Source organism: Bos grunniens, chromosome 8 (genome assembly GCF_055505025.1).
Source record: "Bos grunniens cultivar Pamir isolate PY7600 chromosome 8, Bosgru_T2T1.0, whole genome shotgun sequence".
In the NCBI taxonomy this organism is placed as follows: Eukaryota; Metazoa; Chordata; class Mammalia; order Artiodactyla; family Bovidae; genus Bos; species Bos grunniens.
In genome coordinates this window covers 65,761,923-65,775,393 of record NC_141172.1, presented here as the reverse complement: position 1 = coordinate 65,775,393, position 13,471 = coordinate 65,761,923, and the positions used below count along the sequence as shown (strand labels likewise).

Here is a 13,471-nt window from a genome sequence, read left to right as displayed (position 1 = left end):
ATGTCCGACAAACTTGGTATGGCTGACCTTAAGAAATGCAACAAGTCAAACCTGAAGAAGAGAGAAGCACAAGAAAGAAAAATCCTCTGCCTGCAAAGGAAATGCTTGAACAGAAGAAGCAAGCAAGAGAGTCATAACAAGGCAGGAGCCACCAATATGAACTGTACATTCCACAAGCATTGCCTTCTTGTTTGACTTCTTATAGCTGTTTTCCTTCATTTGATGCAAAGAGGTTGGATCAAGTTTAAGTGACAACACTGCCCCTTTTCACACCAAAAAATGAAGAACTGCTGGCAATGAAAGTCAGGCCAGGCCCCTCATCTGCCTGTCTTGCTGTTGGTGAAACAAAAAGCTGAATAGGACAACAGTGAAACCTAGAGTAAAAACCAAGTTGGTGCAAGGTGTCCTGAAAGCTATAAAATGTAGGGTTGTTTTTTTTAGCCTCAGGGCATGTGGCATCCCAGTTCCTTGACTGAGGATAGGACCTAGACTTTTGGCAGTGAGAGCATGGAGTCCTAACCACTGGATGGCCAGAGAATTCCTGGTAAAATGCAAGTGTAATCACAATGCCACTGTTTTGTTCAAAGGATTTTAATTATTATAATGTACACTTTTTAAAATATGCAAATAAAAAAATTTAAAACCAGGGAAAAAAAGGCCTGGGTCTGACTTGAGCCGTTCTGTGTTCAGAAAGCTGTTGCTAATGGGCATCTCAGAAGAATGCAAAACTAATGGGCTGGCACTTTCACCATTACTATTCAACATAGTTTTGGAAGTTTTGGCCACAGCATTCAGAGCAGAAAAAGAAATAAAAGGAATCCAAATTGGAAAAGAAGAAGTAAAACTCTCACTGTTTGCACATGACATGATCCTCTACATAGAAAACCCTAAAGACTCCACCAGAAAATTACTAGAAATAATCAATGACTATAGTAAAGTTGCAGGATATAAAATCAACACACAGAAATCCCTTGCATTCCTATACACTAATAATGAGAAAACAGAAAGAGAAATTAAGGAAACAATTCCATTCACCATTGCAATGGAAAGAATAAAATACTTAGGAATATATCTACCTAAAGAAACTAAAGACCTATATATAGAAAACTATAAAACACTGGTGAAAGAAATCAAAGAGGACACTAATAGATGGAGAAATATACCATGTTCATGGATTGAAAGAATCAATATAGTGAAAATGAGTATACTACCCAAAGCAATTTATAGATTCAATGCAATCCCTATCAAGCTACCAACAGTATTCTTCACAGAGCGAGAACAAATAATTTCACAATTTGTATGGAAATACAAAAAACCTCGAATAGCCAAAGCGATCTTGAGAAAGAAGAATGGAACTGGAGGAATCAACCTACCTGACTTCAGGCTCTACTACAAAGCCACAGTTATCAAGACAGTATGGTACTGGCACAAAGACAGAAATATTGATCAATGGAACAAAATAGAAAGCCCAGAGATAAATCTACGCACATATGGACACCTTATCTTTGACAAAGGAAGCAAGAATATACAATGGATTAAAGACAATCTCTTTAACAAGTGGTGCTGGGAAATCTGGTCAACCACTTGTAAAAGAATGAAACTAGACCACTTTCTAACACCATACACAAAAATAAACTCAAAATGGATTAAAGATCTCAACGTAAGACCAGAAACTATAAAACTCCTAGAGGAGAACATAGGCAAAACACTCTCTGACATACATCACAGCAGGATCCTCCTATGACCCACCTCCCAGAATATTGGAAATAAAAGCAAAAATAAACAAATGGGACCTAATTAACCTTAAAAGCTTCTGCACATCAAAGAAAACTATTAGCAAGGTGAAAAGACAGCCTTCAGAATGGGAGAAAATAATAGCAAATGAAGCAACTGACAAACAACTAATCTCAAAAATATATAAGCAACTCCTATAGCTCAACTCCAGAAAAATAAATGACCCAATCAAAAAATGGGCCAAAGAACTAAATAGACATTTCTCCAAAGAAGACATACAGATGGCTAACAAACACATGAAAAGATGCTCAACGTCACTCGTTATCAGAGAAATGCAAATCAAAACCACTATGAGGTACCATTTCACACCAGTCAGAATGGCTGTGATCCAAAAGTCTACAAATAATAAATGCTGGAGAGGGTGTGGAGAAAAGGGAACCCTCTTACACTCTTGGTGGGAATGCAAACTAGTACAGCCACTATGGAGAACAGTGTGGAGATTCCTTAAAAAACTGGAAATAGAACTGCCTTATGATCCAGCAATCCCACTGCTGGGCATACACACTGAGGAAACCAGAAGGGAAAGAGACACGTGTACCCCAATGTTCATCGCAGCACTGTTTATAATAGCCAGGACATGGAAGCAACCTAGATGTCCATCAGCAGATGAATGGATAAGAAAGCTGTGGTACATATACACAATGGAATATTACTCAGCCATTAAAAAGAATACATTTGAATCAGTTCTAATGAGGTGGATGAAACTGGAGCCTATTATACAGAGTGAAGTAAGCCAGAAGGAAAAACACCAATACAGTATACTAACGCATATATATGGAATTTAGAAAGATGGTAACAATAATCCGGTGTACGAGACAGCAAAAGAGACACTGATGTATAGAACAGTCTTATGGACTCTGTGGGAGAGGGAGAGGGTGGGAAGATTTGGGAGAATGACATTGAAACATGTAAAATATCATGTAAGAAACGAGTTGCCAGTCCAGGTTCGATGCACGATACTGGATGCTTGGGGCTGGTGCACTGGGACGACCCAGAGGGATGGTATGGGGAGGGAGGAGGGAGAAGGGTTCAGGATGGGGAACACATGTATACCTGTGGCAGATTCATTTTGATATTTGGCAAAACTAATACAATTATGTAAAGTTTAAAAATAAAATAAAATTAAAAAAATAATAAAATAAAATAAAATAAAATAAAAATAAATTAAAAAAACAAAACTAATGGGCTGGGAAAAAGCATTTAAGAGCTGTTGGAGCACTTGCCACCTACGTCAAAGCTCTCATGTTGAGATAAATTGGTCATGGAATAGGTTAGATTGTGTAGACAAGCCCTGGAGATAGCATTTCAAGTGACTCTGAGAGAACCGCTCCAAGGAGGCAGAGGGAGGAGTCAGGTTATATAGAAGTTTGCAACAAGGGGCAAGCAGTATGAACAACAAAAAATTATTGTTAATTAAGGAAAACCAGATATCTCAAGTTAAGGAATTAGAGCTTTTCTATGTATGGGAAGATGCAAGAGTCCGGGTTCGCTGAAATCATTTGTATCACATGTATCTCAGCTACCTGGGGCCAGTATCCTGAGTTTCTCAGTGCTCACCTTAGGGAGCAGTTGCAGCCTAATGGCTGCCCAATGGCAGATATCGTTCTCCTTCCTGGGTCCCCTCAGGGCTCAGAAATTGGAGGGCTGGAATTGCTACTGACCGTGTCATCCTTGTTTACTAATAAGGCAGGAAATACTTCATTTCTCAATTGACACAGGTCACCCACAAACCTCAAAAGAACTTCTGTGCATTGAGGTGCACTTTAAAACACTGTGTGAGGAACTTCCCTGGCCGCCCAGTGGTTAAGAATCTGTCTTCCAATGCAGGGGATGTAGGTCAGGGAACTAAGACCTCACATGCCACTGAGCAAGTAAGACTTGACACAATGAAAAATAAAAAATATTAAAAAAAAATAAAATAAAATAATGTGTGATTCCAATCCAGCAGTAAATCCCTTTTAGGTATTAGTTTGTCTTAAATTTTACAGAGTTAAATTTGCTACATTTAGGTACACCAACTTATTTTAAGTCTAAGAATTATAGTTCTGGAAGCCATAGATTTCAACAAAAATGGCAAAATCTTACTAAAAACCACCTGGAATTGCAATGGCCACAAATGGAAATATTCCAATTTAGATAAAATTGTTTATTTAAGAAGTGAAGTTGAAAACAAGTTTTTTCAAGTCAAACAGAATGGGAAACCTATTTTACTTGGTATGTGTGCTTAGGCTCTCAGTCGTGTTCAACTCTTTGCAACCCCATGGACTGTAGCCCACCAGGCTCCTCTGTCCATGAAATTCTCCAGGCAAGAATACTGGAGTGGGTAGCCATTTCCTTCTCCAGGGGATCTTCCCAAACCTGCTACTGAACCTGGGTCTCCTGCATTGAAGGAGTAGTTTTTACTGTCTGAGCCCATTAGTATGCAGAAGCTTCCAGACAGCCTCAAGACAGAAGAACGATGTGGCAGACTTTAGGCCCATCTGAAAACTCTTTCCTGTGGCATTCTGGGTTCCATACAATAAACGAGGTCCTTCATCCTGCTCATTCATACGATAATGAATTCAACCCGATCCAGATGCACTATCTATGAATGGATTATCTCCTGAGATTAGTGTATTGATAAAAAGATAGAAAATAGGATGGGAGGCCATGAATCTTACTGAACTTGTGACCATAACTGAGCATTTTGAAAGGACTTTGGAAAAAGATTGTAAACAGGAAATCACCAAACTATCAGCCTACAGCTACAACAGCGCCAAGGCCAGAGACCTATTTAACATCTGGATTTCTCCAATTGCAAACTCCTTGCGGTTCATCATCAAAACATGGGCCCAAGAATTGATGTCTCAGTTGTCATCAGCTGGGACACTGGAAAAGAGATTGTCCTCGAAGGCCTTATGCAAATTCTACAGAGTCAACTTAGATGCCCTCATGGGTGTGTGCGTGCTAATTTGCTTCAGTTGTGCTGACTCTTTGCAGCCCTCTTGCCTGGAAAATCCCATGGATGGAGGAGCCTGGTGGGCTGCAATCCATGGGGTCGCAAAGAGTCGGACCTGACTGAGCGACTTCACTTTCACTTTTCACTTTCATGCATTGGAGAAGGAAATGGCAACCCACTCCAGTGTGCTTGCCTGGAGAATCCCAGGGACAGGGGAACATGGTGGGCTGCCGACTATGGGGTTGCACAGAGTCGGACATGACTGAAGCGACTCAGCAGTAGCAGCAGCAGGACTGTAGCCCGCCAGGCTCCTTTGTCCATGGGATTCTGTAGGCAAGAATACTGGAGTGGGTTACTGTGCCCTTCTGCAGGGGATCTTCTCAACCCAAGGATCAAGCCCACATCTCTTACATCTCCTGCATTGGCAGGAGGGTTCTTTACCACTAGCACCACCTGGGAAACTCAAATGCCCTCATATCTACTTCCAAAGGAGGGTCCCTACGTGGGCCCCTCCAAGAACTGGCAGGACTGAGAAGTTCTCTAGAAAACTGCCCCTTCAGTTCAGTTCAGTTCAGTTCAGTTCAGTCTCTCAGTCGTGTCCGACTCTTTGCGACCCCATGAATTGCAGCATACCAGGCCTCCCTGTCCATCACCAACTCCCGGAGTTCACTCAAACTCACGCCTCTAGTAATTCCCTTAAATAGCCAAGAGGAGGCTAAAACTAAAATTAATGGAAAATTCTGCTAAATTCTGGTAATAGATACCAGAGCCATACTTTCTACTTTAAATCTCACCCTCATAGAACAACAAACCCCCCAGGAGTGAAAATTAGATAGTTGGGGTATCTATTAAAATTCAGAGAAGGTTTCTATATCAAACAAATGGTGACCTTTTACTGAAAAGCATTTCTTTCACTGTGTGACACAGCCCAATCTTTTATGCAGAGCTCTCCTTTCTGAACTAAAAGGGCTGGGAATTTCTAGGCAGTTCAGTGGCTCACCCTGGCAGTAAAGAATCTGCCTGCAGTGCAGGAGATCTGAGTTCAATCCCTGGGTGGGAAAATTCCCTGGAGAAGGGAATGGCTACCCACTCCAGTATACAGAAGAGCCTGGCAGGCTACAGCCCAAGAGGTCACAAAGAGTTAGACACAATTGAGTGACTAACATTTTCTCTTTCTAGTGGTTAGGACTCCACATTCTCACTCTGTGGGCCTGGTTTTGATTCCTGGTTGGGGAACAAAGATCTCACATGCTACTGAGTGTGGCCAAAAAAAAAAATTAAAATAAAATAAAAGGGCTAATATATTTTGACATCCAATGGAGACCTCATTTTAGAATTTCCTGGTCAATCTGAACCTGGTCTTTTATGTTCTTTACAATTTGTCTTTGATACAAAAGAACAAGAACTCTAAAAAAGATTCTTTGATTTAATGGAGGTACCTAAAAATCTCTGGGCTACTTCTCATAGTGACTTTGGGAGAATAAAAAATACAGTGTCTATAAAAACTCAAATAGCTAAGCCTCTTCCTAAATTACCTCAGTATCCACTTAAGTCTGAGGCTATACAAGTGTGTGTGCGCTCAGACCTCATGGATTATAGCTCACCAGGCTCCTCTATCTGTGGAATTTTCCAGGCAAGAGTACTGGAATGGGTTACCATTCCAATGGGTTAGGGGATCTTCCTGACCCAAGGGTTGAACCCACATCTCTTGCATCTCCTGCACTGGCAGGAAGATTCTTTACCACTGTACCACCTGAGAAGCCCTGGACAAGGCCACACACCAATAGTAGAAGACTAAATTACCCAAGATTGATCATTTCCTGTACCAGTCCATATATTGTAACATGCTGATTTTGCTGGTCTGAAAACCTAATGCATGGGATGGACATTTGTCAAGAACTTGAGAGCTATTAACAAGACAGTTCTCTCCCTGTTTCCTACTTGTTCCAAGTAGGATCAAGAGAAACATCCTTTTCTCACGAGTCCTACCAGACTTAGGATTGTTCCATGCTGCCGACCTTTGTTCAGTCTTACTCAGCATCCCTGTAGACACCAACAGCCAATACTTACTTGTCTTCTCTTGGAACAATCAGCAATATATCTGGACAATCAAGCCTCAAGAGTTCATTGTGGCCCTTTCTAACTTTCCCAAGTGTTCCACCAAGATTTTAAGTACCCTCTAGTTCCCTGAGAAATTGACCCTTTCACAAAATGTAGTAGACGAGCCTCATGGTGTGTCTGTTACCAGAGACATCCATAAAGATTCTACTTATTTGCCACTACAGTTAGCTGAAAAGGGACATAAAGCCTAAAAAACAATTCCAATTATCTGTGCATGCGTGCATTCTCAGTTGCTTCAGTTGTGTCTGACTCTTTGCCACCCTATGGACTGTATCCTGACAGGCTCCAAAGGATCCTCCAGGCAAGAATACTGGAGTGGGTTGCCATGCCCTCCTCCAGAGGATCTTTCTGACCCAGGGATCGAATCCACATCTCCTGTGTCTCCTGCACTGAGGCAGATTCTTTACTGCTGAACCACTGAGGAAGTACCTACAATGATCTCTAGAAACTGTTTATTATCTAAGTCATAATCTAAGCATTGAAGGAATCCAGTTATTTCCAAAATGCACTGAGCAAATCTAAGAATTTCCTAGGTCCACAACTAAGTGATAACTTTGTGGATTTCTGGGCCTGGATGTTATTATAGACTATGGGTTCCTAGATTTTTTTTTTTTTTTTCTATTACCTTTTATATTTTATGAACTTCCTAAAATTTTATTCCCTGAATCCCTTCCTTGGGAAGGTTAAACATGAGCAGGCCTCTATAAAGTTAAAACAGGTACTGCAAGAAATACCTGCCTTAGGGCTACCTAACTATTCTAACCCTTTCATTTGTGCATTCGAGGAAGAACCAAGCCCTGGGAATGCCTATGTAGCACTTGGCAATAAACGTAAGCCTTTTGGTTATGATAACTTGCAATTGATTCAGTTCCTTTGCCTATCCCAACTGTCTTAAGGGATAAACTGCAGTTACAGAGTTAGTAGAAACTTCAGCAAACTAAATCCTAGGAAATGACATTTATTTACAAGCTCCACACCCTATCCAAAGCCTCCTTAATTCTGAATTGACTCAACACTTCTCCACAGACTAAGCTCCTATGAGATCCTTCTGCTTTCATCACCTAATCTTCATCTTAAACACTGCAATGCTCTTAATCCTGCCTGACAAAGGTGAGCCCCAGGGCTTCAAGGTGATAGTGTCCCATTCAGTGACACTGCATCCTGATTTATGAGATGCCCCTTTGAGTAACCCTGAGCTGATCTTCGATGGGTCATATTGTAAAAATTACAAAGGATATTTCTAAGCTAGTTATGCTGTTACTGTCCAATATGAACTACTTGAGAGGGAAAGCATCTCATAAGCTAAATAAGTCCAGTAAGGAGAGCTCCGGAGAAGGCAATGGCACCCCACTCCAGTACTCTTGCCTGGAAAATCCCACGGACAGAGGACCCTGGTGGGCTGCAGTCCATGGGGTTGCTAAGAGTCAGACATGACTGAGCGATTTCACTTTCCCTTCTCACTTTCATGCATTGGAGAAGGAAATGGCAACCCACTCCAGTGTTCTTGCCTGGAGAATCCCAGGGACAGGGGAGCCTTGTGGGCTGCCGTCTATGGGGTTGCAAAGAGTCGGACATGACTGAAGCGACTTAGCAGCAGCAGCAAGCGGAGCTCGATGCCCTTCCCAGGGAATGCCAGTTGTTAGAGGGACAAACTGTTAATATTTATACTAACAGCCAGTGTGCCTTTGCAGTCATCCACCGCAACTTCCCAGGTGGCGCAGTAGTAAAGAATCTGCCTGCCAATACAGGGGATGTAAGAGACGTGGGTTCGATCCCTGGGCAGCAAGGATCCTCTGGAGTAGGAAGTGGCAACCCAATCCAATACTCCTGGAAAATTCCATGGACAGAGGAGCCTGGCAGGCTCCACGGGGTTGAAAAGAGCTGGACATGACTGAGCACACGTGCATGTACACATGCACATGGACACAAAGGTGTTTTCTTGTTTATTCTGATGCCAACCATCTGTGTGTACATTATCGCATACACCTAGGAGTTCTGAACTGTAGGGATTATGTTCTTATTGAAAACAAAACAGGATGTGCGTTTCTGTGATGTCATGAATACATTTCTACTTTATTTTGAAACATTTTCCAACCTATTAATAATTACTATAAAACAGTATATAACGTTACAAATGTTAAAGGACTGCTTAGCATTAGAAGCGCACTATATCTCCAAATTCTAAAGCAGCAACAGATGTGGTTGCTTGTATAAAGCCTAGTGGTACTTTTTATGCTTATATAAAGCCTAATGATACTTTTTAGACTAATTTCCATGGTGCCCTGTTGACATTAGCACTGCCTGCTGTATAATAAACAATCTTAGACATTGTATAAGCTGTTGATACAAGTGTTAGTTTCTAATCACTTTTTATGTTTTAAATTTTTGAAATTCTAGTGTACCTGCCATAATATAAAATAAACACTGTACTCTATTTAAAAAAATGAACAACAAGCAAATGACCTTACCACCATTCTTTTGCCTTCTGAAATTGCTGTTATTAAAACTGAGGCTCACAATAAAAAGACTGCACCTGACTTATCCAGGAAGATGCCTGATAAACAAGGGCAGCAGCAGAAGCTTGAAAGTTGTGGCACATGTGAATGAAATCCACTATCTTTTGGCAAAAAAATGACCCCTGGTTCCCAGACTTTTGCCATCCTGATGTCCTTGCAACATGGCAGCCATCTGCTCCTGAACCAGAGGAATTAAAATGGGAAAACAATGGTTGTAAACTCAATGAACAGTCTGGATATTGGGAAGCCCAAGACGGCTGCTTGGTTCTTCCCAGATTCCTGGCAAACCTCATTTTATATTTTTTTGCATTTCTTTATCCACTATGTTGCTAAGTCGTGTCTAACTCTTTTGCGACCCTATGGACTGTAGCCTGCCAGGCTCCTCCGTCCATGGATCATTCAAAATAACTCAAATCATGAATAGCATCATGGGGAAACTTCTATAAAGTTACAAAAGCAGTTAGCCACCAGTGTTTGACCTGACACATCCACTATCCTGAAGAGACTATTTTTGTTCCTAGAGGCCTGAGACCTTGTGCCTATGAATGCTTTGAACACCTGCAGCTGGACTTCATTCATTTGTTACTTAATATGTTTTATCAATATGTACTTGTTACTGTATTTATATTTTCTGAATGGGCTGAAGACTTCCTCTGCTGCAAAGCTGGTGCCCTCACAGTGGCAGAGAAACTTGTAGAAAATATTTCCCCCTTGGGGTATACCTTCCACAGTCTTCAGTGACTGAAGCATCTACTCCCTGGGAAAATCACACAAGCCTGAACAAAAATGTTGGAAACTTCTTGGAATTATCACTGTCCCTGTCACCCTCAATCATCAGGCAAGGATGAAAGGACTAACAAGATTCTCAAACTGGGAATCTCTAATTTGCTGAAACCACTGGACTCCTTTGGCCTAATGTATTGCTTTTGATTTTTGTTTGTATGTTTTTAAATTTTTTTGGCTGCACTGAGTGCCATGTGGAATCTTAGTTCCCTGACCTGTGTTCTCAAACCTGTGTCCTCTGCAAGGGAAAGTGAAAGTGAAAGTGAAGTCGCTCAGTCGTGTCTGACTCTGCGACCCCATGGACCGTAACCCATCAGGCTCTTCTGTCCATGGGATTTTCCAGGCAAGAGTACTGGAGTGGGTTGCCATTTCCTTCTCCAGGGGATCTTCTCGACCCAGCGATCGAACCCGGGTCTCCTGCATTGCAGGGAGATGCTTTACCGTCTGAGCCACCAGGGAAGCCTGCAATGGAAGTGCAGAGTCTTAACCACTGGACTACCAGCGAATTATCTTTGGTTTTGCTGACTACTTGCAGTATGCTCCTTGAGAAATGTGAACTCTACAGGAGCAGTCATTGGTATACACTTTTCTGCTGATCCCTTGTAATCTCAGACTAGTATGATGAGCTGCATGCATGCATGCTAAGTCGCTTGAGTCATGTCCGACTCTTTGCAACCCTATGGACTGTAGCCCACCAGGCTCCTCTGTCCATGGGATTCTCCAGGCAAGACTACTGGAGTGGGTTGCCATGCCCTCCTCCAGGGATCTTCCCAACCCAGGGATGGAACCCACATCTCTTCTGTCTCCTGCTTTGGCAGGTGGTTTCTTTACCACTAGTGCCACCTGGGAAGCCCCAAGAAGAGAAGATGTTTGGTCAAAAAGTTTGCCCTGCAACTAAGTATCTCAGGTGAAATAGTTATGTCTTGTAATAGCTCTGTTCCTGACACAACTCCCTTTCTAATGTAAATTTCCTTTATAAATTTAGATTTCCATTGAAAAGGGATAATTTCAAATCTATTTCCAGAACTTCTTTTGTGTCTGCAATTTCTCAAAATAATCCGCTTATGCCAAAAGGCTTATTTGGGGGTGGCATATTCTGCTATTTTTTACTTACATGATGAAAGGGTAAGGGAGCTCTTTCTGGCCTCTTTTAGAACAGCACTGATCTCATGACCTAATCACCTCCCAAAGGCCCTGCTTTCTAATACCATAACACCGGGAGCTAGGATTTCAATATATGAATTTGAGAGGGACACACTCCTCTGTACCATAGCATCATGTTGCACCAAGGTTTCCCAGGTGGCTTGGTGGCAAAGAATCCACCTGCCAATGCAGGAGACACAAGAGACACAGGGTCTGATCCCTGGGTCGGGAAGATCCCCTGGAGAAGGAAATGGCAGCCCTCACCAGTATTCTTGCCTGGGAAGTCCCACGGGCAGAGGAGCCTAGTGGGCTACTGTCCATTGGGTCACAAAGAGTCAGACACGACTAAAGGACTTAGCACACACACACACATCATGTTGCATCAGTTTCCTTCAACCTGGAACAGTTCTCAGTCCTGCTGTTGTAGTCCTTGAGAGTATTAAAAAGTGCAGGCTTTTCCTTCTGTAAGCTGACCCTCAATTTGGGTCCATCCAACATTTCCCATGACCAGACTTGGGCCATGCATCCTTGGCTGGAATCCCACCGAGTGGTAGCTGCTCCCGTCTCAGTTCTTCTCAGACTTCTTATTACTGGCATCAACACTTTTATTTTTCCAATTTTCTGTTTCGTTGAACCCAGGATGAACTAAAATATTCAAATAATTTCACAAACTCTGTTGAACATAGTACTAAAACATAACTTGTTTTAACTGGTCTGGAGACCAGACCAGTAAGCAATAGCTTAAAAATTGTGCATGTTGATGTATATATAAAAGTCTGAATATGTAGCCCTGCAAGCTTCTCTGTCCATGGGATTTCCCAAGCAAGGATACTGGAGTGGGTTGCCGTTTCATTCTCCAGGAGGTCTTCCTGACCCAGGGATCAAACCTGCATCTCCGGCATTGGCAGGTGGATTCTTTACCACTAAGCTGCCAGGGAAGCCCCCAAAATATTCTAAGTCCACAAACACCTGTGAACATAGTACTAAAACATAAGTTGTTTTAACTGGTCTGGAGCCCAGATCAGTAAGCAACAACTTAAAAATTTTGTATATTGATGTAAGTGTAAAAATATGAATATGATAGATAACAGGCAAAACTAAAAAATTAGGAAAATATTTACATGTGATGCTAACCATGATTTTAAAAAGCAAAGAAATTATAAATATAAAATTCTATAAAGTTATGTCAGAGAGAGGATTCAGCATAAATACACAGGTAAAGTCAGTGTTATTGGTAATACATAGATCTTACTTTGGGTGATAGATTCTATTTATACTTCATAACATACATCTATGATTCATATTGAGACAGTCAATTCCTAAGCAGGTTGATAAGAGGTCTGGGACTCCCAAGGAGGAGATAAGGGGTCTGGAATTCTCAAGGAGGAGGAAAAGACAAAAATTTTTTTCTACATTCCTTAGTCTTAGTAAGGATTATATAACAACAATGTATCCTTCTTGAGGACATGTTTCTCCTTGAGAACCTTCTGACTAATCCTGTTATCTTAGAATGTATATTATGGGAGTGGGTCTGGTAAGATCTTTACAACCTTGAGACATTCTTTTGATTTACTGTAATAACCAATTAAAAAGTATATAACTCCCTTGCTTAGACTAGCGAGTGGCACACTCTCTGGCCCCCTTCTGATGTCTATGTCAGAAGCTTTCTCTGTACCTTTTTCACTTTAATGAAACTGTTACACAAAAGCTATTAAGTGATCAAGTCTGGTCCCTGGTCCCAAAGCTAAATCTTCTTTGGAGATCATAAATCTGACATCGTTCACTGTAAGCTATCACTATGTATGTTATATATCTGAAAGTAGTGTTAATCTCTCAGTCGTGTCTGACTCTTTGTGACCCCACAGACTATAGCCCACCAGGCTTCTCTGATCATGAATTCCCTGGGCAAGAATATTGGAGTGTGCTGCCATTCCCTTCTCCAGGAGATCTTCCCAATCCAGGGATCAAATCTGAGTATCCTGCATTGCAGGCAGATTCTTTACCATCTGAGCCACCAGGGAAGCCAAATTATATATATGTGTGTGTGTGTGTGTGTGTATACATATGTGTGTGTTTATGTGTGAATATATGTATATGTGTATATATATATGTTGTTGTTATTGTTCAGTTGCTCAGTTGTGTCTGACTCTTCACCACCCCATGGACTGCAGCATGC

General features: G+C 41.5%; 1 pseudogene; it reads left to right on the top strand.

Moving 5' to 3' along the window:
• Positions 1-137, top strand: LOC147367291 (thymosin beta-4-like; annotated as a pseudogene).
• Positions 138-13,471: the final 13,334 nt, after the last annotated feature.